The following is a 27201-nucleotide window of genomic DNA, read 5'->3' on the forward strand; positions in this document are numbered from 1 at the left end:
AAACCCTCTGAACCAACCAATAATGAAAGCTGACACAGAGGCGAGGTATCCACCAATAGGGTCAAATGGAAACCAAGGTACTGCACGAATCCCAATGTGTGATAATGTATGCTGATGTCGAACACAAGGGAAACCACTCAGTCAAAGACCCATGATACTGATCGATGCTGAGCACAAGGTGACCTATCAATAATGAAAATAGGGCCAGGGTGCGGCTCTAGGCCTGTCCTCAGAGCAAGGTGTCGTCGTCGATAAGGACAAGACCCGCCAGCAAGAAGTCAATGGGGACCTTCTCAAACCGGCACGAGTAAAGGACCAATATAACTGATGTGATGATAAACATGACACTGACAACCAGGGATGGCCGACTGAAAAATGAGTCAAGAGACACCGCAGAAAGGCCGACTCAGGCTAACTTCCCTTGAACAAAAGCACGACTCAATGTGACTATGTGGCAGCATATAATGAATCTGTATAAGTTCGTCATGCAGGAGGCACGAACGAACCCTCCATATGATTGGAAGAGATAACCAATCGGGGAGAACTGACTCGATAACAAGGTTATGGCTTACCTAAGTCAAACTAAATCCCACCCATGCGGAGGAGACTTTGTTTTGAGTGCTTTGTTCAAGGGCGACACGACTGACTCTAGCTGCCAACAATAAATGGAAATAATGTCCCTGTTCCCGCTCTTTTTGGAATATTTATTTTTTTTGTCTTTTTCTGATAAGCCGGAAAAAGAATAAAAGAATGCTATGGTACAGTGGAAAGAACGAGTGTCGGTGAAACAGATGATCTAGTTCCTGGGAAAGGAACGTTCCTATGCTCAATGCAGGGAGGTGAAAAACTGGTCAGTGACACTCAGAGGTAAGTTCCTTCCACGGATCTGGGTATGTCAAGCTGCAGAGGTCAAGGGTATGCAAGGTTGATTTTGCAGACGTCATGGTCAAAAGTTGGCTTAAACACGAGTCCAAGTGAAGCCGGCTATAGGCCAAAAGGTGCAAATGGTCAACATGCAATGCAGAAGTACAACTCAACACACATAGGAGCCTCTAGGGTATAAGGCCAGAACGAAGCGAAGAAGCAAAGAAGAATGAGTCTTCAACGCATAAGTCATGGCGGGACTACAGAGGACTCCCGAGCCTACTCAAAACGAAGCAGCATGGGCAACAAATGTCAGTGAGGTGCTAACTAGGATGCCCATGTAAAAGGATGGCTCTACCATCATGTCATGATTTAAAGAATCGGCGAGTGAAAATGGCTTGCGAACCATAACATGATGGGGTCGACCCTACGGCAGATGTATCGGTCAAATGGAGGCTAGTATGCATAATGCAACGGAAAAAATGGTGTCCCTAACCTATATGCCAGTGAGAACACGATACCTGCCATGACGGGTCAGCAGTCATGGAACCGTCTCGAACCGTCGAAAAATGTCCAAAATGTCCTGAAAAACAACTCAATCTCGACATTCCAAGCTCCCAAGTTAAAAGTGACATGAAACCAAACAAAATAAATTTTTGAAAAAATTTTGCATTTTCAAAACTTATAAAAAGAAATTTTGGACTTACCATTTTCACCGTTTGACTTGGAGAGCAAAAATTGTGGAGCAAAAGGAGCAAACTTCCCCGTGACTTATTCAACCGTTCAAACTTGCCGAAAACTTCCAGGTAAGCACTAAACTTGTCTTGCAATCAATTGTGATAGTTTTTAGGAAGTTTAATTAATGTTTCACCGTTAGACTTTTGCAAAAAATCGTTCTGCGGCGTACACGCGGGTTGGATGTATATAAACCGGGTATACGACGGCCCTACACGCGACTGTGTATAGGGTAACCCGCGTGTGCGCAACGAAAAATTTTTATACATAAAACTAAAGGATGAAAATGATTTTTTCTTCCAGGATGACTGTCACATGGCGTGAAAGAGAGCACTCAGCCGTAGATAATGAAGTTATGAACAATGATGAGGCATTAGATGCCCTACGGGGATGCGGATTGCTAAAATTCTTCAAGTTGCCAAATATGAAAGCAAACGTGCGTCTGCTCGAGAGACTCATTGATTATTGGGATGTCGAGGAAGAAGCTTTTGTGATTGATCAGATGCCACTCAGGGTAGAAGTGGAAGATATATATTTCATCACGGGCCTTTCCCGAAGGGGAGAGGTAGTACACTCCCGGGGCAGGACCCGGAATAGTCTCAGTGTAGACGACTATGTTCAGATTTACTGCCCAGGTCATCGGAAGGTCGGGAGCCAGATCTCTATCCCACACGTGGCGAGTTTGTCACTGCGGATAATCTTGTTCACCATAGCTCGAGTGAACGGATCATCCTCGCTACATCAGGCATCACGGGTAAACATGAGCGTAGCAGTGGACTGTCTCACCACGGTGTTTGACTGGTGTACTCCTCTACTTGCCAACATGAAAGAACAGCTCGCTTCTATCAAGAGGGGACAGACCAAGAACTTTGGGTATGGAACCATTTTATGCACTTTCTTCTTCGAGAAGGTTCCCGCACTCCGCCCCAGGGTAGCAGTTCCCATCAGTAGTCCACGTGATCCACGCATGGGCCGGTGGGCTGACTTGATGAAACGTCTGGGGGGTGGGGAAGTACCTAGGAATGCATTCGACGATGACTTTTTTGCTTGGTGGGAGCAACAGATCATCGCCATAGATGACTACCCCTATGCTGGACTGGATTTCCGAGGAGATCCTGATCTAGTGTTACCACCGGATGCAGCATGGGGCGAGATTGGTAAGATTTTTGATTTTTATGATTTTATGATTTTTAGGATTTTTCAAATATAATGATGAACTTTGAAAAATATTTTTTGATGAGATTCAAATGACTAATATGATGATCATGTTCCAGACATTGGGCCCGTGCGACCAGATGGATTCCCACGGCATGGACGGCGTGGCCGAGGAGCCGAAGAGGCGGCTGCGGATGCGGAAAGGACCCTCAACAACGTCCAGCGACACTTGGCGAGACTGAGCTACCAAGTACCGATGGCCGAGATAGAGGACCTTCCTCCAGATATGCAGCGTCATGTGGTTGGGATGCCACGTGACTGGGTTCGCGTTTTTCGGCGCGTGGCCAATGCTATAGTTAGTTATTTAGCTGCTCATCCAGAGCCGAGGCATTAGATATGCCTGACATGATTATGGGCATTTGAGTCCCAATTTTGTATATTTTTGGACACACATATGTACACTCGAGACGCTTTGCGATATATATATATATATATACAGTTTGACTTTTTGATGCATGATTTTATGATGATGAATGATTGATATGCCAGTCTAATGCTTGATTAGCGATAGAATCAGCTAACCAATTTTGAGATCTTGGAATGTGCAAATAATTAATGTAAATAAATGATCTTTGCAACAACCTCACCCTTAAATATTGGCGATATAATGATGGATCTCTAACCCGATAAATGTTATTTAACTGAGACACTATCAATTGAGAATCAAGATATACTACCAACGAGTCGATCCCATGAGAGATTGCCTCGGATAATAAATTGATAACAGCTGTATACTCGGCCATATTGTTTGAAGCAGGACCGATACACACGCCTCTCGATATCATCAACTGACCAGTTGGGTAATAAAGTACCCAAGCTGCGGAAGCAAGATTCCGAGTGTGCCGACTAGCACCATCGGCGAATCCAAAATAAACCAAATCATCCATCAACACCTGCCAAAGCAGACCAAAAAGTGCTGATATCAGAAAACGCTCGATAAGATATGTACAAATATACATAAAATACAAAGAAGTCATTGCCTGGTAAAACTAAGCAAAATACTTCTTTAAATAGAGCCCATTTCGGGGCTCCGCCAGCTTGTTTCCTTCGAAATCAATTAACTCATACGATCCTTTTTCTAAGACTCGTTTGATAATGAAAGGACCGTACCACATAGGCTTAAATTTGCCTGCCCCCAAGGCGTCCTTATCTTGGTCATAGACCAAGACAAGGTCACCTTCAGAAAAGACACGAGGACGGACAGACTTATCATACTGAGTTTTGACCCTTTTCTTATGGGCCTCATTCATCGTGGCGGCATCTCGACGCTGCTCATCGAGATGTTCCAGGTGAACTAGGCGCTCCTCGAGACTCGAAGTCTCAGGAAGAAGCTCGACAGCCAATTTCAGAGATGGAATTTCACATTCGACCGGAAAGATAGATTCCATCCCGTAAACCAACTGAAAAGGAGTAAAACCAGTAGCCGTTTTAACGGAGGTTCGGTATGCCCAAAGAGCCGGATACAACATAATGTGCCAATTGGACCGATTTTTATCGATTGTCCGTTGGAGTATCGTCTTAAGAGTTTTATTGACCGCCTCGACCTGTCCATTGGCCTGAGGATAGTAAGGAGACGAATGCTCCTGACGGAAACCTAATTTAAAAGCCAATTCGGACATTAGTTGATTTTGGAAATGACTGCCATGGTCAGTGACAATCTCTCTTGGGATACCGAATCTTGAGATAACCTGATTGAAAAGAAACAAAGCTGCCGTGTCACTGTCGTTCTTATAAGTAGGCATGGCCTCAGCCCACTTCGTGAAGTAGTCTACAGCCACGATAATGTACTTGTGATTCGCCGCTGAAGGCGGATTACAAGTCGTAAAATCAATACCCCACTTAGTGAAGGGACCGACGGTGACAACGGGAAAAAGGGGAGCTGGATGCGCGCGCATCTTGCGAGTAAAAATTTGACACGGGTGACAGCGTTTGACCGCTTCCACACAGTCCTTAAAGAGTGAAGGCCAAAAGTAGCCGGCACGTAAGATGCGCTGGGCTGTAGCAAGCCCGGATAGATGACCACCACAAGCTCCACTGTGGCAATCATTAAGAACAGACTCCGCTTCCTCTAAGGTTAAACAACGTCGAAGAATTGAATCAACCCCTCGACGGTATAATGTGTCACCAATGATAACATAGTTTTTAGCCAGGTGACGTAATTTGCGACGTTCATCCTTGGAGAAAGTAGAGGGAAACTTCGAAGTCTGGAGATAAACAATGATATCTCCATACCAAGGGTCTTGTGAAGAGATGAGGAATATATGTTCGTCGGGTAAACTTTCCTCATAAACAATATCCTCTCCACAAGGAAGCTCAGAAATTAGCTCCGCGAAGACCATAGATTTCTTAGACTTGGCGGACAAGAACTCGAGATCGAATTCTTGTAAAATGACTATCCATCTATTATATTTGCCCCCAATCACTCGCCTACTGAGGACAAATTGGAATGGATTGACCGCCGCTAAGACAAAAGTTTTGCGTAGCAAAATGTAATGACGGAGCCTCTGGACAGCATGGACCGCTGCCAAGGCCAACTTCTCAACTGGAGAATAGCGGAGTTCAGGGCCTATCAAGCCTCGGCTCAAATAATAAATCACGTGCTCGACAAGAGCATCGTCTTCCTGAACTAGAACCATACCAATGGTAGATTCTGCTGCAGCGAGATATAAAAGGAAGTCTCTACCATAATCCGGTGGACTCAAAAGCGGGGCAGAGACTAATGCCTTTTTCAAAGCATCAAACGACCGCTGCGCAAAGTCGTCCCACAGGAATGGAACTCCTTTCCGTAGCAAACGCATGAACCCTTTAGTGATCTCGGCGTAGTTTGCTATAAACCTTCTTAAGAAATTGGCCTTCCCTTGAAGACTTTGAAGTTGACGAATTGAAGACGGGGGAGGCAACTGAACTATTGCCTCAACCTTGAAGGGATCAACCCGAATCCCTTCATTGGAAACTATAAACCCTAACAACCGACCCGATGTAACCGCGAAAACGCACTTATTAGGATTCAACCGGATTTTGTAAAAACGACATCGCTCAAAGACTAATCGAAGATGACTAGGATGATCAGTTCTCTTTCGAGAACGAGCAGCGAGATCATCTAAGTATGCCTCGATGATATGTTTGATGTCGTGGAAAGCGTAAGACATGGCCCGCTGAAAGGTGGCTCCAGCATTTTTAAGACTAGAAGGCATCTTTCGATATGCAAAGGTACCCCAGGGACATATGAAGGCTGTCTTATGCTGATCTTCAGGACGGATGGAGATCTGATTATAACCCGAAAAACCGTCCATGAAGGAAAAAATTTCATTACCCGCACACTCGTCGATAATCTGATCAATGAATGGCGTGGGGTAATTGTCTTTTGGACAAGCCTTGTTCAAGTCCCTAAAATCGATGCATACGCGGATTGTTCCTTGCTTTTTGTCCACAGGGACTGGATTCAAAACCCAATCCGTAAGAGGAACAGGGTATATAAAACCCGCCCTTAGCAGCTTCTCAACCTCAGCTTTGATAGCCGCTGCTTTCCTAGGGTTAACTGGCCGAAGCCTTTGACGAATCGGTTTTGCGTTTTCGTACGTCTTGATCTCATGTTAGACTATAGAAGGATCAATGCCGGGCATTTCCTCATAAGACCAAGCAAATACATCACGATATTCCTTGAATAGGTCGGTGTAAATTTGAATTTCTTCAGGGGAACACTCACTTCCGATGAAGATATTCTCGATGATGTTAGGATCCTTAGAGATGTTTATAGGTATCGTTTTTGAGATTACCGACATATTACCTTCGGCACGCACGTGTGTTGGAGCCAAAGGGTTCGACACCGTACAAACATCACTACCAACGAGCTCGGAGAATCTAGATTCTACTTCCTGCAATGGAGGAAGAAAATATGAGCGATGGTGTAAGTCTTCCCAAGGTCGATCTATACCCATCATAATTTCGAGGATTGCTTCTTCAGAAGGTAGAACCGAATCTAAGCAGTCCAAGGCAGAGTTAGAATCAAAGCTCCAAGCGGGGGCCACATGACCATCTAACTCCTCTTCGGAAAAAGGAGTAGAATGGTTATCTGCAGAGTCTACGATAGCCTGATATCTAAGCTCAGCTGCAGATATAGGAAACAGAATTCCATTAACTTGCCCTTCAACTAATGTGGTCGTAGGTGAAGGCAAGGTCCAAGGGTCGGAAAAATGATGAGTTCGGAAGAACTCTTCTCGAGAAGACTCCTTGGATGATGAAATAGCATTGATTCTTGCAAAAGGAGAGGGAAGATCAAACGTACCCATCAATGAGGAATACATCCCTACTCCTAAATTCTCAGTCGGCGGGCGAGGGTTATCCACCAAAGGAACAGTAGAGTCGGAGGTTGCTTGAGGATCGATTGGAGAATAGTCCAATTGATCAACCTTAACGATTTTCCCCTCATGAGGAAAGCAAATGACACGAAACAGAGTCGATACAACGACTTCCATCTCGTACACCCAGTTCCTTCCTAATAGGAGATTATAATCTAGGTTAGCATCTACGACTTCCACTTCGATATTAACGACCTTCCCTCCAACACATATAGGAAAGGCCGGGATAATCCCATGCGGCTTGTGAGAATGGCCATCAAATGCAGTTAAGACGGTTGGTGAAGGAACAGCCGAAGGTGAACCAATAGCCTTCCAACATGACATGGACATGACGCATGTGGAAGCTCCTTCATCTATAACGGTGCGAAAAATATTGATTTTCCGGTATGTTGACTTTACCTGAAAAGCCATATGATGAGGGAGTCTCTTTTTGACATTTGACATGTCAAAAGAGAGCACTAGAGAGTTAGCTGGATCGACTGCTCCAATGGCGGAGAGTAAAGCACTTCTCTGAGACGGACACGACTGGAGAACTTCCAAAGCGGACATAGCACACGGGCTTTGAGCCAAATCCTCCACAATGGAGTAATTTTGGGCGGCCCTAGCATTAGGGTTAATTGTCGCGCGTTTGGCGGAACCTTTCGGTATCCTAGGCATAGTCTCAACAAGAGGTCGCTCAATATGAAGGTCATTACTTCCGGGAACCATTTTATCCTTAGATGTTTCGGCTTCACCATAATCACGAGACCGAGTAGTCACGTTAACGTTTGAACCCATCATAAAAACATTTGATGCTTTTTCCCCTTCCTGGTTGCCCCTTGAGGAGGTCCCAGGATTCGAATTTGCGCCAGCAAGAAGTTGCTGCCCTTGGGGAAACGGGTTAGTCAACACAGCTTGCGAACTAGAAGTCCCTTGCTGTCCTAACAAGCGCTGAGCGTCTTCAATTCTAGGGCAAAGATGAGTTAGATGGTCCCCACTGCATAACTTGCAAGGAAACTTAACTTTCTTTCTCGACTCACCTTTACCACCAGCGTTGTTGCCGGATTTATTTGCATCGGGCTTCCCATCCGAGTTCTTCTTTTTACCACGTCCTTTCTTTTTCCCATTGGAATTTTGATTTCCTTTGGGGTTATCGGATTGGACGGCGTTAATGGAAGAATTTTGGGAAGCGGGAGGATTAGACATTGTGACTTGGTTGTTAGGAGCAGTTTGTAATGACAACTGCTGCAATTGATTCAACAAGTTCACTGTAGTCGAGTCTACTGACCCCACGATACCATCCGCGTGCGGACCTGGCTTTGGCTTAGCTAAATCAACCTTAGATCCAGGAGCATCTGGCAAGTACTTTTGGAGGATCCCAGACTGAGAGTAAATCAGTTCTAACTGCTGGGCCCTGAAAATGGCTTGCTCCTCAGAATAGACCCCAGACATGGAGACATCCTTGGAGATCTCGGGTTGCAAAGACTTCAAAAACCACTCTAGACGGTACTTCGGAGGGATTTCGGCTTTAATGAGCCTCTTTCTCCGTCTCCATTCCTGAATGTGATCAGAAATGTGGGTTGCCTTATCTTGACGAAAGGTAGCCAGAAGTTCAGTTCCGGCATCATAGCGGACAGGCAACTGGAAGTGATTCAAGAAGATATTGGCTAAGTCAGCGAATGATGTAAAGCTGCCCCCTGGCAACTCTATATACCATTTAGCCGCATTACCAGTCAAGGTGCACTGAAAGAGTCTCAACCTAATCGAATCTTCGATGAGGGAGTTGGATGAGCACCACAAATGGAATGTGGTTACATGATCGCCCGGATCTTCACCACTTTTCCCTTCGAATTTTGGAATGTCCGAAGGGAGTTTGGTTGGGACCGGAGGCCAGGCTGGATTGTATCTGATAGGGTCGTTCGTTAGCTTAGTGAGATCTGGCAAGTTTAACGTTGCCATAAACGGAAGCCTAGGAGGACCTAGGGGATTCCACCCAGACTGGGCAGAACTCCCAAAGTTCTGAAAAGATTGTCCTGGGATTTGGGAGGCACCAGGCTGCCCGAAGTGACCAGTAGAACCGGCTGAACCAAAAGGCAAGCCTTGTGGTCCAGCAAAATTCGGAGTTTGACCAACTCCTGCCGTATAAGCTCCATAGCTTGCAAAGTTTCCTCCTAAAGAATTGTAAGGAGTCGATAACCCCTGATATGGGTTCCAAGCCGAAGCGAGGGGAGGAATACTTTGAAACATGCTAACCGTGGAATACGGCCTACTTCCTTGTTGGCCAATAAATGGATTCGCAGTTCCTGCGCTACTAACCCCAGGGTTATTCCAACCTTGGAAAGGATTGCTGCTTTGTCCTATTGAAGAAAAAGGCATGGATCCTACCGTTGGGTTGGAATGTGGGATATGACCACTTCCAAAAGGAAAACCCTGGAATGAAGCCAATCCGCCCATCATGGACGTAGCGGCACTGAACGGAACTGATGGAATACCCTGTGATTGGGTGCCAAAAAGGAAGGAACCAGTACTAAAAGCATTGGTTTGGGCATTTCCACTCGTGGACGGAATGGAGGTAGACCCAACCAAAGATGTGCTAGCAAACGATCCAAACAAGGAAGCGGAGGGGATGGAAATGGTTCCTCCCCCTTGCACCGATGTTGGAGTTTGCATAGTCGCAGCACTCGTAGAAGCCATGCTTCTAGTAGTGATCATAAAAGGTAAGCGCGTAGCGTAACCTGGACTCGATGGTCTATATAATGGAGGCCCAACGTACTGTAATACGTCCGAATAACTAGATGGTAGTGGAGAATTTGGAATCACTGGAGATTCTAAAAGTTCTTCTACCTCTACGTTATTCTTCGCTTGAAAGCGAACTCGAGAAAGGACTGGAGTGTCTCTCTCTTGCTCAGAAGTACCAGGCCTTGCTTGGCCGCTAATGTCCCCGAGAGGAGGATCAATCCCCGATGCGTCAACCGGCATGGGACGGACCCCACCGGTAGTATTCCCTCTGCGCCTTCTAGGAGAAGGCTCTAAACTAGGTGGCGAGAGACCACGAAGTCTTCGAGACCGTCTTGGAGACCGGTCAGCCACTTTGAATTTCTTGTTATGATCTTAACTAAAGACTCAAAAAATCAAAAGCTAGGCCAACTAGGAGCACAGAGCACACACTATAAAGTTCCTAAAGATACAGCCAGTCAAACAACTTCCACGTATTTCCACTCCGGGTGATTAGGACCGGACACCAAAATACGAGAAAGTGAATCAAAGGGCCTTCCGAAGATAGTCTGGGATGATGAGGGCCCAGTCCTATCAGCGAAGGTATCAGAGGAAGTTACGCTGACCTCCTAACAACAGCCTGCACCGGTGCAAGCCCCCAAGCTTCGCAAGGGTGCCCTCCGGAAGTACTATCGAGAGTGATACAACGTCGACCTCAGGTGCCACGGGATTCCCCTCCGCAGCCACCTATGCAGATCCCTAGGAGAGGCAACTATGGGTACCAACTCGTCGCAGAAGCCAGGCGGAACAGTCGTGAGGTAAGTTCGGACAAGTAGGAGAGGGGGTATCTCTCTTCCCTGTCTTCACAGACCCTCGTGCTTAACTCCCAGATCCGGAGCTTTCCTGGTCTTCCTAACGCTATTGGATTTACTCTCGTTAATCAGACTCTTATGTTTGACGTTTTATGTGGCCTTGGAGAGTTAACTCTCCACTCGCCTAATCCAAGGCCCTAAAATCCTAAACTTGTTGGTGTAATAACTAAAACAAAAAGTTCTAGTGGATTTTAATTAAGCGCTTGATTTTATTAGGCTATTCTTTAAGTCAAAGGTAATGGAGGTGAAACTTGTGGTGTTTTTATGGACGCAAAAGAAATTAATAAAACTTAGCTACATGCACATGCACTTTTGTTTTCGATGAAGAGCAATTTCTATGAGGTTCAGAGGCACTTGTAATATAAACAAAATTTTTTCCTTTTTCTTTTCAGACTCCACACTCACAAAAACTAACAAAACTAAATATGCCTAAAAAGAGATGCAAATCTTACCCTAATGCAAGAACTATATGTGGATGCAAGATTCAAAGACTACTCTAAAAACAAAGAAGGAAAGTTGCTGCTTTACCAAATTTTGTCTTGCCACTAAAATGCTTAGATAGAAGATGATGTGTTACCAATCATTTCGTCCAAACAATAAAAACAAGTTTTAAGATAAAAACAAAGCACTTTCACTTCGCAAAAAGGAAATCAAATGAGAAGCAAGTTTAAGAAAGCGAAACTCAAAACTTTCAAAAGATTTTCTTTCAATCAAACCAAAAAGTCTTTTTCAAAGGAAAGCTCTCAAAAACTGACACCAATGATTGATAAACAAGCAACCAAACACTTTTGTGAATTGACACCTTTCAAATGATGAAAACTCAACAAAAATAAAATGTGTTCGAAATCGCTTTTGACAATCAAAAGCAGCAATGAAAGTCCAAAATATCAAAAGACAAGTTTCAAGAAAATGGTAACAAACAACTTTCCCGAAACGAAGGAGCAAATGGTCATAAAAATGATTTCGTTAAGCAAACAAAAGTGTCATGAAAACAAAATGGACACAAAGATTGAACCCAATCTTCCCACTCTGCCGAAACAGAGCAATCAAGATTCTTAAACAGAAATCTTGTGTGTCAAAAATCAATGACACTTGCAATCAACGAAAAACAAGACTAATACTCCTTATGACTAGAGAGAGTTCAGAACAAGATGCCCCCTGTTAAACAGAGAACTGTCACTGGGAATTGACTGCTTTAAACTGACCCAAACCACCAGACAGACATTCAACAAAAAGAAAAATTATAAATCTTGAAAATTATGGAATATACGCGCCTGCAATTATTTGCAGAATGCGTGTACACGCGACTGGAACTAAGGAAACATGCGTATACGCGGGTTCACTTAGTGAAACTTGCGTATATACGCTTCTGTAATCCAGACAAAGAGTGCATCTGAAGTCTTTCAAGAAAAATAAAAAAACACATACTGAAAAACTAGAAAAGCTTGGATTTCAAGAAAAGATCAGACAGTCAGAGCCAACAAACAGAGGGGCTGAGCCTTGATTGGCTTGAGGACTACCCAAACTAGGAACAACAAGAGTGTTGTCCCCAGTAGAGTCGCCAATTCTGGTTGAAGGGAAGGTACCCCTAGGGTCCTTTGGGCTAAGACTCTACCAGACTGAAAATTGCTTATTCAAAGAAACACACACACATAGCCATCATTTTTACTTTTAAGCAAATGCTAACGTTAAGGGTACGTACCTAAGGTCCTACGTTCGAGAAGACCTTAAGGGTCCAAACCCTTCTTGGAGTTCCCTTCTTCTTTCTTTGACCTACAAGACAAACAAATCAAAGAACACAATAGTACATGTACAGATACTTATGTATAAATCATCTTTATGCTATAAAGTTAGTTATAAAAAATCTTTAAGTAACCACTTTCATAAGAATTCAACACAAGAATCTCATAAGCATAAAGAAAGATTATTCGGGAACAAAGACGTGTTTCTTTATATATAAAGGCAAATAAAGTACATATATCGGAAATATATCACCTGAACACCTTCAGCAGGCTCCAAGCAAGCTTCCTCCCGGATTCGTTCCAGCCTCAAGCCTCCAACAACTGCTCCTTCCAAGTCTTACTCAATGATGATATCAAGGATGAATGATCACCAATACACATGGAAACAAGGGTTTCCTATGCAAAAAGGGGGAAAGTGCAGAATGCACCAAGGACTTCAGACCTGGTCTAAGGGAAAAATCTCAGCATAATAATCTTGCTCTCCTTTCTCCCTCTCCTTGGCCTTCCCTTTGATGTCTTTTTATACCCTCTCCAAAGTAGTTTTTTAGTTAGGAGTTGGTTGGGAACAGTTGGGCCACGGGCACTAACAGGTGATCCAGCAGGTAAACCCGTGATCTCTGCCCGAAAAAGAGGAATTTATTATTTTTTTAAGTGTTTTAATAGATACACGTGGGTTTGGTATAACAGACCCGCGTGTACACGCGTTTAACTCAGGGCAATGTCGCGTATAGGGAATAAAACACTGTTTTTTAAATTTTTGGACCAGGTCTGGAAGGAGGGGTTGCCCTAGGCCATAAGTGCAGCATCACAAACCATAAGAGTGAGATTTGGAGCTATAACAATAGTAGGTATATAAGGTCTATGTTGTGGGTTTCTATCGATTCCACTTCCTTAAGGTCACTTAGGAGGTTGAATACCATTATAGTGGCCTCTCGTCACATATTTTCATTGGTTGGCTAGTTCCTTGGGTAGATGTGGGATGAGGGTGTTAAACAGTGCTATCAGAGCATGGTTCACCCCTTGGACTAGATGGTTGGTGTGTGTTGTTCATGCATTCATGTCAATTGCACATGTGTTACTCATCCTTATGTTCTATATGTTTGTTTCATATGTCTGGTGATAGTCATGATTGTAGTGATGTTGTCATGTGAAACTGGGGGTGGTGTCATGGAATGTGTCATCATTAATGTATGATTGGTTACATGTTGTTTATGCTTGGGTATTGTCAGTGTACATTAGTATGGTTGTTGTTTTCATGCATGAGGTCATGGTGTGTAGTTAACATGGTCATGTATTGATGACTGGTCTTTAGCTATAATGATGTTTATGTGTTGATACACCTATTTGTTATATGTCTACATGTTGTTATTGATAAATAATGAGAAAAAACATGGAGAATAGATTGTTCTTCTCAATATTCCAAATGATTAAATAGATTACATTGTAAACACCAACAATAAATGAATGAGGTGGAAATCGACACCTATGGAGTAGAGGTGAAGTAAAACTCAACTATCTATGACACCTAGCAGACAACAAAATCAAATGAGATGACACCTAATTGACAATGAGATTAATATCTCAACATCCCCTCCTAATATCAACTGTTACATTTAGAGATACTTATAATGCCTAATTGTTCTCTTTGAAATTCAAATAGATTCTTGCCCAATGGCTTTGTGAAAATATCTGCTAGTTGATTTTTGGAACCACAAAAACAAAGTACTATGTCCCCGTTAATGACAAGCTCACAGATGAAATCAAAACGTGTGTCAATGTGCTTGCTCCTTTTGTGGAAAACATGATTCTTTGATAAATAAATTGTTGAACTATTAACATTAAATTGGAGTTGGCTCCTTCAGAATATTTGAAATATATTTCAATAATCTTCTCAACCACCGAAGTTGACAAGTTGCTGAATTTACTACTACGTATTCTACATCTATAGAAGACATTCAAATGATTGACTATTTCTTGGATGCACATGAAATAAAATTGGTTCTAGCATGAAAAACATACCATGAAGTGCTTTTGCGATCATCTTAAATCCTTGTATAATCGTTGTCTATATAACTTGAAAGTGAAATTTTTTTGGAATGTGTATAGAACAAACAATAGTCTATTGTACCTGCAATATACCTTAAGATCCCTTTTGCAACCTTGCAATGAGTGATCTTAGGGGATTACATAAACCTATAGACAAAACTTTTTACAAACACAATGTGAGGTTTAGTTGCAGTTAGATACAACAAACTACCAACTATACTTTTATACATTGTGGAATCAACTGGTGGTGCTACATCGTTTTTTCTCAGTTTTGTACCTTGAGCAATTGCTATATTTGCAGGTTTGCAATTGGTCATTCTAAACTTTTGGATGATATCGATGGAATATTTTCATTGACCAACAAAGATTCCATTGGCAGATTGGTGAATTTCAAAGCCTAAGAAGTATTTCATGACTCCTAGATTTGTCATAGCAAACATTGTTTACATTTCTTCTTTGAAATCTTCTAACATAATGTTTCATGTATAAAGAAGAACACATACATAAAGGCATACAATAATGATTTTACCTTCATACGTTTTGGTATACAAAGTTGGCTTGTGATTTCTTCTACAAAAACCATTTTTGATGAGATAGGTGTCAATGCGATGGTACCAAGCTCTTGGAGCTTGTTTAAAACCATACAAAGGCTTATTCAGTCTGTATACCTTATGCTCTTGTCCTGAAACTTCAAATTGAGGAGGTTTCTCTACATAAACTTCTTCCTGCAACATACCATTAAGAAAGGCATATTTTACATCAAGTTGATAGAATTTCCATTTGTGTGGAGCTGTTGTGGACACAAAATTGTTGTGAGAATCCTTTGGCAACCAAACTTTCCTTTCTTTTTTTCTCAATCTCTCCATTTTCATTCAGCTTGGTCTTATATACCCATTATACACCAATTCTGGTTTTGTCTTTTGGGAGATCAGTTAATTCCCAAGTTTGATTATTCTCTATGGAAACAATTTCTTGGTTCATCCCATCTACCCAATGATTTTATTTAACGACTTATTCAAAATGAGTTGTTTGAGATGAAAGAAATGAAAACATATTTTGCTGGTCAAAATCATGCTCCTTCTCATATATTTCTCTGATGCTTATTGTTTTCTGATTGTCTTATAAATATGTCGAATCACTAATGGATTCACTACTTCAAGATGTACCATTTTTAGAATGGTATGGCTCTTCTTCAACCTACAATCTTGGTGGCTATGGTGGATAAAAACACTGAGTTGAAGATTCATCAACTTGATCAGACCAAGATTTATTTTCAACAAAATTTATATCTCTTCTTAGAATAGACTTCTTCGTAACTGGATTATAAGGTCTGTAGGCCTTTGACTTCTCACTATAGCCTCCAAAAATACATCTTTGACTCCTATCATCAAGATTCTTTCTTAGCTACTCAGGAACATGTGAAAATGCTACTGATCTGGATATTCTAAACTGAGATACATTTGCATTTTTACCATCCCATGCTTCTTGAGGTATTGTATCTTGGATATTGGTTGTTAGAGATCTATTGATAACATATACTTTTGTCGAAACTACTTTAGCCCAGTAGTTATTTGACAACTTCTTCTCACGAAGCATACATTTGACCATATTCATGACTGAAATTTTTTTCCTTTCTGCTACTCCATTATGCTGTGGGGTATATCTTGTTGTATTTTGCATTATGATTCCTTGTTGTTGACAAAAAAAATTGAATTCATTGGAGCTGTAATCTCATCCTCGGTCAAATCTAAATACATTCAGAGGCTTTCCACTTTGATTTTCTTCTTCTACTTTGAATTCTTTCAATCTTAAGAATGTATCTGATTTATTTTTGAGAAAATACACCCATGTCTTCCTACTATAATTGTCAATGAACATTATAAAATAAAGGCTACCACCAATGGATTGTGTCTGCATTGGACCACATAAATCTGTATGAACAAGTTCTAAAGGCTCTTTTTCTCTAGTGGAAGATGTGGAGAAGCTATCTCTTTTATGCCTGGACATAACACAAATTTTACAATTACAATATTTTTCATTCATAGTATTGACACCAATGACGATTGACTATTTGTGAAGTTGACTAAGAGTTTTAAATGGGATATGGCCATATCTAGAATGCCATAGCTGAGATTCATTTATTCTTGACACATTGTGGACTAAAGACTATGAGATATTTCGACTTCTAAGAGTCAAAGGGAACATCCTATTCTTGGTTTTTTCAACCTTTCCTATCAGTCTTCTATTGGGAGTTTTTTCATAGATATAACATATGCTCCCTTGAAATATTACATCATAACCATGTTTCATCAGTTTTCCTACACTAATCAAGTTATGCTTCGAACTTGGACCATAATAAACATCAAGAAAGTCTTTATACTGATCATGTTTATTAGGAATAGGGATTCTACCCTTTCCTTATATTTTAATGCAAGAACAATCTCTAAGAGTAATTTATGATGTTATGGAAGAATGAACATAAGAAAACATATTTTTGTCACCTACCATATGACTGTTGTAGCCACTATCCAACAACCAAAGGTCCTTGTTGTGAGTGTCTTCCGAAAGATGGCAAGAAAGAAACATTGTTTCAGAGAATTCAACTTCATTGTTGGAGAGATGGACATTGCCTCTTTGCTGACCTGATTATTTATTTCTACATTCATGTTCATAATGCCCAAATTTATTGTAGTAATAATATTGGACATTATATTTTCTCCATGGTCTACTTCTCTGAGTTTGGTTTTTTGGAGGTCTCCACTGCTTGCATGATGATGTTTTGATCCGACTCTGATTTGGCCTTTGCCTCGCTTGTTGTTGTTGCCTTTATATCCCCTGCCTTTGCCTCTGCAAAAAGAGACTTGTGCTTTGAAAGCTTGTTCCATGGCATCTTCTGCCATGTTGAGTCTTGTTTCATGTGCCAAAAGCGATCCAATCAACTTTTCTACTGAGAAGGTTGTAAAATGTTTGGATTCCCAAATGGATGTCACAATCATGTAATATTTTTTTTGCAAACTTTGAATCACTTTTTGAACAATTTTCTGACCTGAAATGGTTTCAGTGATGAGCTTGATCTGATTGACTATTCCCATAACACCAGTCATGAGCTGATCCACATTTTCTATGTCACTCATATTTAGGGTTTCAAACTATCATCTTAACGTCTGTAATTTCACTTTCTTCATTCTATCATTACCTTGATAGACATGTTTCAATATTTACCAAGATTCATGTGTTGTGGATGCACCAATTATCTTGTCGAAAATAGATTCATTGATTGAGTTTTGTATCGAATTGTTGGCTTTATGTTCTTTCTTTCTGAGTTTAGTTGCTACATTCCTATGATTATTGGACATGGACGCCAATGCTTCTGGGGTCAGCTCTACATAGGCAGTCTGAGGTTTATGCCAATACTATTGAGCTTGCAGGAATGTCTTCATTCTCAAAAGACCAAAACTCGTAATTTTTTCCAAGCAGAGTCGGGGTCTGTGGCAAAGTGTTGGAGGAATCCATTTCTTCAAATACAAAATTGCACACCCTTTTGTATCTTAAAAAAATATTCTTTAAAAGACGAAATGCCCCTTCTTTTTAAAAAAAATCCTTTTTTGATTTTTTTTATAAACCCTCTTTATACCAAAAAAAAAAAACAAATTCAAAGAACAAACTAGACATTTGAATTTAGATGAAACCCCTCTTTAATATATCTCTTAAAAAAAAACTTCACAAAAATGCCTTTTTTTTTAAATCATGAATTAAAACATTTCATGAATAAAACCCTTCGTGAATAAAGACTTTTATGACTTTGTATTGTTGCGGAAAAAAAAATTGGGATTCCAAAAACACAACTATTTTTGAGATTCGAAAAACAAAACAACAAACAATTTTGTGGCTTCGTGAATTTAAAAAATTGAACCTTTGACCTTTGAACGAATTCTTTGGTGGATTTTCTTAGTTCGTGAAAATAAGTTTGACATTGCACATCTTAAAAGCATAAGATTTCGAATTCGGTGAGCCAAACCTTGAAATTTAACTTTTTCCATGTGCACAGATTAGACGAGATTTTCCACGCGCAGTTGTGTGCCATTCTTTAAATGCACTCGGTGAAAAAATATTAAGAATTTAACAAATTAGTAAGTTAACAAATTTGTACAAAATTTCTTCTTGGCTGAGTTGCGAATACTAGGCGTTGAGCCTCTTTTACAACTGCACAATTGTTATTTTCTCCTCGGATTCTCATGCATTTTCTTTGCAATCCTAAACGATTTGAAACACTGCGCTCTATGGAATCTTATGCAACCTCGTGTTCTGTTACCATGATAAAGAATGAAAAAAAATGTGGAGCAGAGATTGATCTTCTCAATATTCAAAATGGTTAAATATATTACATTGTAAACATCAACAATAAATGACTGAAGTTGAAATCGACACCTATGGAGTAGAACTGAAGTAAAATTGAATTATATATTACACTTAGTAGATAGAAAAATCAAATGATATTACACCTAACTGATAGTGAGATTAATATCTCAATAGTTATGAATATGTTTGTATATGTATTACGTTGATTTGGTTGATCTTCCAGATGAGATATCCTCCTTGAATTATGCTAAAGTACGTTGGTTTATTGTGATTTGGTTTAGCTATCATGGTATGCCTTGCAGGAAAGAGATCAAAATGACTGTAAAGATGCTATACTACAAAGATTATCCCTATTAATCATATGAGAATCACGGTGTTGGGCACTCTTCTGATTTAGTGGACACATTGAGAAGCTTGAAAGAAGAAATAAGGAGTTCTATGTTGGACAATCAGAAAAGTCATGCAGGCACAAGGGAAGCAAGCATAGGTTAATAAAATGCTCCTTAAGAATTTGTCAGAATTGTAGTGACATGAGCAACTTTGGATCAACCATGGGCATGAGAACATAACTAATGAGGCATATGGTAGTAGGTCTCATGGTGGTCACAATTCAGACATAGATGACAGAGTGAGAAATGGCAGGTTGTTGGATACTCTAGATAGGAGAGGTGATTGAAACATGTACTAGTCTAGTTCCAGTTCTGATAGGCATTATGATCATCATCACTATAATCCTTAGAGGAGGAGTGATAAGGAATACTTTATAGACAAATTTAAGAATTGAAAGCCACCTAATTTTGATGGATATTTGAATAAGTTTGAAGATCGAGTGGCTTGGATACTTGGGATGAAGAATTTCTTTGAGTTACATAATTACATAGATAATATGAAGATCATGGTAGCTACCTTCATCGTAAGAGGTAAAGTAGATATTTGGTGGGAAGATGTGAAGCGGGTCAAAGACATTAGGATAGAGGACTTGAGTTGTCATCAGTCCACGAGCCTTTTCAATAAGAAGTACTTGTAAAAAAGGTACCATGATGGTAAGGCCAAAGAATTCTATGAGCTAAAAATGGGATCAATGATAGATGACAAGTACATGACTAAGTTCCTAGAGGTATTGAGGTATTTACTGTATATTAAAGATGAGGAGGCTAAACTTCAATGATTTGTCAGTGGTTTTCCATTATCATTTAGAAATCCAATTGAGTATGATGACCCTCTGTCGCTTGAGGAAGTTGTTGCGAAATTGAAACATTATTATGAATAGTTGAAGCATAAGACTGGATCTCAACATGGACGGAAAGGGAGAGATAAAGGTAAAGGTAAATGGAAACCATCAACAACAAGGCCTCAGAATGAAGAAGAGAAAGAAAATATGGAACCAAAAAAGAATTTCAATGAAGCTATACAGGGACATGGATCATGGGAATAACATAGAGGTGATGGTACTTGATGGTTGGAGTGTTGGACATGCTGTAAGGAACACCTTAAGAGAGATTGTCTACAGAATTAGGGTGGTAGGCCTAAGATATATAGTGCACAAGAGGCACAAAATGTTGGGGATGTTGGTTAGAGTGTTCCTCGTACCTATACAACACTAGATAATAGACCGGGAGACCATCAAGAATCTATCGCTGAGATGGATAGTAATGTTTGTAGTCAAGTTGTTTCTATTTTGATTCATCCTCAATCTAATTATAGTTATGTTAGTCCTTACTTGGTGGATAAGTGTAGTTTGAAAAAAAATTGCATGCAGAGTGTTGGTTAGTGCAATTGGCTACAGGTAGAAAGAAAATAGTTTTTCATTGGGTAAGAGCTTGTGCATTTGAGTTGAATGTAATGTCTACATTAGCGCATATGAATGTATTACCGTTGGGATCATACAATATTCTTTTGGGTATGGATTGGTTATATCTTCATTGGACCAAGTTGGATTGTTATGACAAATCCATTGAGTTCCTCGACGATAATGGGAAGCTAAGAATCCTAGAGGGTAAGAGGAAAGAAACATTAGTTGGGATGGTTACATCTATGTAGGAAAAGCGCAGTCACAAAAAAGGGTGTGTGCTATTTACAATGCATATTTCTAGCGACAAAGGTAAGGAGGTTGAGGATGCAGATGTTTTGAGAAGGTACCTTGTTCAACAGTAGTTTCAGGATGTGTTCCTCATAGAGATTTCATAGTTTCCACCTCATATGGAAATAGAAATTTCTATTGAGTTGATCCCAAAGGAAGCACCAACATCAAAAGCACCTTATAGGATGAGCACTTGAGAGTTTGTAGAGCTTAAGTTGAAGTTAAAGGAAATTCTTGACAAGGGATACATTAGAACAAGTGTATCTCCATGGGACACATTGGTATTGTGTGTGAAGAAGAAGGATGGTACTCTGAGGCTATGCATTGACTAGAGCCAGTTAAACAAAGTGACAATCAAGAACAAGTATTTGTTTTTGAGGATTGATGGCTTGTTTGATTAGTTGAAGGGAGAAACAATGTTCTTGAATATTCATCTGAGATCCGGATATCATCAGGTATGCATTAAAGAGGAGGACATCTAAAAGACAACTTTCTAGGCTAGGAATGGGATTATGAGTTTGTTGTAGTTTCATTTGGTTTAACTAATGCTCCAACTACCTTTATGTGCTTTATGAAGAATGTGTGGTGTCCGTATTTGGACAAGTTTTTTATTGTGTTCATTGATGATATATTGGTATATTCAAAAAATGAAGAAGAACACGTCGAGCATTGAGCAGCAGTGTTGAGATTGTTGAGAGAACATCAATTGTATGCTAAGATCAATAAATGCAAGTTCTTTTAGATAGAGATACATGACTTTGGACATGTAGTTTCTAAGGAATGCATAGCAGTATATATAGAAAAGATAAGAGTTATCATGGAGTGTGGAATTCCTAGAAATGTGAATGAGGTGAGTTATTTCATGCAGTTGGTAGGTTATTATAAGATGTTCATTAGGAACTTTTCATAGATTGTGTATCCTATTACATCATTGCGAAGGAAAGGTAAGAAGTTTGAATAGATACAGAAATGTGTTGTCTATTTTCAGCAACTTAAGTAGTTGTTAACACATACTCCAGTGTTAAAGATCATAAACCGAGACAAAGAGTTTGTGGTATGTACAAATGCTTGTAAAAGAGGACTTGATGGAGTTCTTATACAAGAAGGATAGGTGGTTTGCTATGAATCACGAAAACTAAATGAACATGAGAAGAACTATATTACACATGATCATTCAAGAAGTGAATATGTGGAGGCATTATAGTCATGGTAGGAGGTTTGTACTAATGAGTGATCATAATGGGTTGAGATACTTGTTCAACTAGCTAAATATGAATGCCAAGAAATCTAGATGGTTGGCCACACTCAGTGAGTTTGACTTCAAGATTAGGTACATCAAGGGAAATGATAACAAGGTTTTATATGCTCTTAGTATGTAGATATAGGTGAATCATATAGGAGCTATGAGCTCCTATGATATAGACTTATGACATAAGATCTTACAGGAAGGTTAGTAGGATGGTAGGTATAGAGAGCTTATGCACAAGTTATAGTAGAGTACAGGTATGGGTGCACAAGATGTGGAATATTGTCCTACATCAGATGGATTGGTAAGGTCTAGAAATAATGTATATGTGCCAGATAACAGTAACTTAAAGGTGGTGATATTGAGGTAGTTTCATGTGAAGTCATATTCAGGTCACCCAGGCTATCAAAAGACATTGACTGCAACTAACAAGTTTTATTATTGGTTGAATGTGAAGAAGGATGTGGCAGAGTTTGTGCCTAGATATTTGGATTTTTAATAGGTAAAGGAAAAGTTTAAGAATCAAGGTGGACTGCTACAACCGATTGTGATTCTGGAGTGGAAATGGGAGGTAATTTCCATGGATTTAATCACAGGTTTTCCCAAGAAATCTAGACAACATGATTCCATCATTGTTATTGTGGACAAGTTGACAAAGGTTGCGCACTTCATTCCAGTGAAGACTACTTATTTAGCTAGTGATGTGGCAAGGTGTTGATTACAGATGTGGTAATATTTCATGGTGTTCCAAAGAATATTGTGTCAAATAGGGATGAAAAATTCACTTCCAAGTTTTGGATGGGGTTGTTTGCAGGTTTGGGAACAAAGTTGGCCTTCAGTACAACTTATCATCTGTAGACATATGGATAGGCTGAGAGGGTCAACATGATATTGGAGGACATGTTGAGGATATATGTGATACATCAACAGTGAAAGTGGGAAGTGTATATTCCACTGGTAGAGTTCACTTACAACAATGGGTCTCAAGAATATTTGAAGACAGTGTATTCGAGGAATTGTATTGGTGGAGTGCAATACTCTCATTAGTTCAAGTGATTCAGTGAACATGGTGGTGATTGGACCTGACATGTTGGCAGACATGTAGAAGGAAATATAGGTGATCATGAAGAATATAAAGGAATTACATGCTAGGTAGAAGAGCTATGCATATGAGAACAACATGTCCAAGGAGTTTCAGTTTAGGAAACTGGTGTACTTGCACATCAAACCAAATAGGAGCTACTTGCGGATTGGATCATGTGCCAAGATGACACCACAATTTTGTGGACCTTTTGAGATTCTTGAAAGGATCAGGCAAGTAGCTTATTGACTTGCACCGCCTTTGACAGGAAAATTTTGATGATGTTTTCTATGTTTCATTTCTTAAGAAGTACATTAAATATGATGACTGGTTTATATTTCAAGTGGAGAAAGATGGATAATTCGAGCCGAAACCCAAGTGTATATTGTATAGAAAGGTGCTCATGCTTCGAAATCAAGCAATCGAGCAGGTTAAAGTGCACAGGAAGCACTTTGGGCCCAATGAAGCTACATGGTAGATGGCATATCAGATCCAACTATGATTCCTTTGATGTTTGCCAGTTGAGGCAAGGAAATTTTGGTATGATGTTTGGTATGTGTTTTGGCATATGTTTGGGTGATGTTTTAATATATGTACATATGTATATCGATGTAAATACCTCCATGAGGTATTGTTATGCTATAAATATGTCGTATCATTTCGTATATAAAGTCTCCATTCATAAGTTGTATTCTCACATTTATGACACTTTCCATAATAATTATACCACCAACTTCCGCTAAATGTACATCTTTCACCTTGTGGTTAATTATGATGGATTTATTATCTTTTAAATGGTTAAATGTGTTTTTAACATGGTTTAATAAATTATGGTTTACTAAAGTGGTTATGTGGCAAAGGAGCATATTCCACTACAAAAATTTCTATCTCTGTATCAGTTCAACAGTTCAGTACTTAATTCTACACTTTCACAAATTGAGGGAAAAAGCTCAAAATTATAAAATATGTTTTTATTTTCTATAGAATGGTAAATAAGGTGCCACATCGGCCTTATAGGCTAGTAATATCCTTGGAATATACCCATCTCACACGTGTGGTATCCTAGCACATGATTTAAGTTATAATAAAAAATAGGTAACAATTTTTATACTGCCATCATTTTCCTCGATTTACGTCAATATGGTGGAGAATATCAAATATCCAAGGAATGGGTATTTTAAAGACATATGATTTTACTTTATCTCCATTCATTTCCCAAAATTCAATATCATTTCAAATTTACAGCTAGTTCTTCGAAGAAGTTTTCTACAAAAATTCTCCAAAACCCAAATTGGCAAAAGTATTCAAACAATCAACTTCATGCAAGATTTACGATGCCATGGAATTGAATATGGAAATTATCATAGGGGATTTTGTTAATAATATGGAAATTTATATATGATAGAAATTTGATTCCCAAAATACATCATAGTCGAGAAGATATGATTGTTTCTATAACACCAAAAAATTTACAAAAAACCCAGATTTATGAGATTTTCCTCTGAAGTAGTAAATTTGTTTCTTGAGTTTATGGGATTGGATATTGTCCTTGCACACTAGTTTTAGTGTATAAATGATACCTCACATGTCTAGTTAAGGGAATCATGAGTTTTTAATTGAATATTTTTTGAGGGAGAGAAATCATCATTTGGAATTCTTTGTAAATTATATTTTTGTTTAAGGTTAATAAAAGTGACAGTTGATGATTCACTGGGTTTATCAAGCATTTAAACCTGTGATTTATTAGCCACTTTGTTGGTGTCAGAAAGGTCCCACTAATCCATCTTCGTAAGCTATTGTACATGACTAGTTTAGATTTCTTGTTTTTATACTTGTTATATTTTGTATGCTAATATAGTTTTCTAATTTGGTACCTATGTTATAGTCAAGTTCATACAATGGATGCAAAGTGTTGAATATTTATGGTTAATTAGATTTTTATATATATGATAAAGTGATTATGTTATATGATTTATCTTGTGTGAATTTAATAGGTGTGTGGTGCACCAGGTTTCGTAGGCCATTACAAGCAACCTGCTTTAGGGTAGTTGATTTATTGAGATTTGTTTATTGAATTTATAGAATCGTTTCCTTTCCAATCCCTTGCAGATTTTCTTTCAGATTTATGTTTCAAGTGTGTTGCTACAAGAAAAATTCAAGGTTCCATCTTTCATACTTCATGAGATTGTAAATGGAGAGTCTTGAAATGATTTAACTAATTTGCAGAAACATAGTAGTTTCTAGATTGTATGCTATTCATTTTAATTTCTTTCCTTGAGTAGTGTTATTTAGTTTTGAAGGGCACATGAAGAATAGAATAGGGATATTTCAGTTTCTACTATGAATGAAGCATTTACCTTTGAACCTATTTTACATCTAAGAATGTGACTAGTGCCTAGTTAATTTATTATTTAATAGATTTAGAATAAAATTTCCTTACAAACTTTTAATTCGTTTTGTATTCTCAATTAGATTAACTTAGACTCTAATCCTACATTTCCTGTGCTTGCATATATAATTCTTACGACCCTAAATTAATAATTAAATGTTGGAATTATAATACGTATAATTTTGCCAACATTTTTGGCATCGTTGTCGGGGAGGTGCTAAAGGGATTAGAGCATAGTTTCTCTCACAAGTTTTTTTTCATGATCTTAGTTGCAAGGCAACAAGAAGGGAGAGAAATATGGTAAGACGTGAGTCAAGGTCACTACAAAGTTTGGTTGTCTCTAATTGGTTTTCTAGTTTCTTTTTCATATCCATATAATTAAAGGTAGGATATAAAGCCTCATTTTTCCTTATTTTTCTTTGCAAGTGTGTTTTCCTTTAGATTGATTCATGGAAAGAAGAGAAACCTAACTTTTGTGAACATATAACTTGGTGACAACAAGATGTTAGTATCATGGTGACACTTTCAGTACATGATTGATTTGCTTGTATTTCTTTTATGTGTTTTTCCTTTATATTTCTTTAGGATTTGAAAAAAAAATTATTCTGGAACTTTAAGAACTCGATACTATAATCCATGTGCATGACATGGATTAACAACCAAAAGAAAATTATTCAAGGATGATCAATATTTTGGGAACTCTATCAAAACCTAACAGAAGTTGGGATCTCTCCTTCTCAAGACTAACAAATCTTAACATCGATCAAGAACTTATATGTCTCCCTAGAAGTTATAGAATAGCAACAAGTCCATGAACCACATCCACATGAAGATCTTACCACTTGCAATCTTTTCAAAGAAACTAAAGAATCATGGACCACATCCAATGGATAGCAACCATTATAACCTAAGATCGAATCATTTTCAACATGCCTATCTATGTAACCTCTAAGAACACAAGAGGATACTCACCTCATAATAAAAGATATACATGACATGGTAAATGAGGATATGCGTAATGAGCCAAATAACAAGGTAAACCAAGAGCATTTTGAATTTATTTAAACTTCGTTTCAAAAAGCTATAAGGCCATACCCCTCCTTCATTCCTTCTTACTTCTTGACATCATCTTAAAACTGTTTGTTCTACATACTCAGGTAGGCATTGAAGATTATATTCTAAAATCAAGTATGAATTCATTTTTATATTTGTTACACACATGGTTACATGGGAAATACTCATATACTTGAGGAGAGGAATTTATTTTTCTCAAGTAGAATAGGATAGTAAATAAATAAATTAATAATTACTGCATATAATAATTACTTTAGTTATAAAATATAGTGCAACATTTTCCTCATTTGTTTTGTATAAGTGGGGATGTTAATAGCTAAAAATCAATTACTTGAAAATAAGAGATCTACGTTTCTATTACATGTTTATGTTGAGGTCTCTTTCAGTTGCATATTTTTTTAATTAACGTAGTTACTCTATCTTATTTCAAACAAAAACATGATTCA

The sequence above is a fragment of the Pinus tabuliformis genome, chromosome 8 (assembly GCF_031772625.1).
Source record: "Pinus tabuliformis cultivar Carrire ecotype Pingquan chromosome 8, CPIR1, whole genome shotgun sequence".
Lineage (NCBI taxonomy): Eukaryota > Viridiplantae > Streptophyta > Pinopsida > Pinales > Pinaceae > Pinus > Pinus tabuliformis.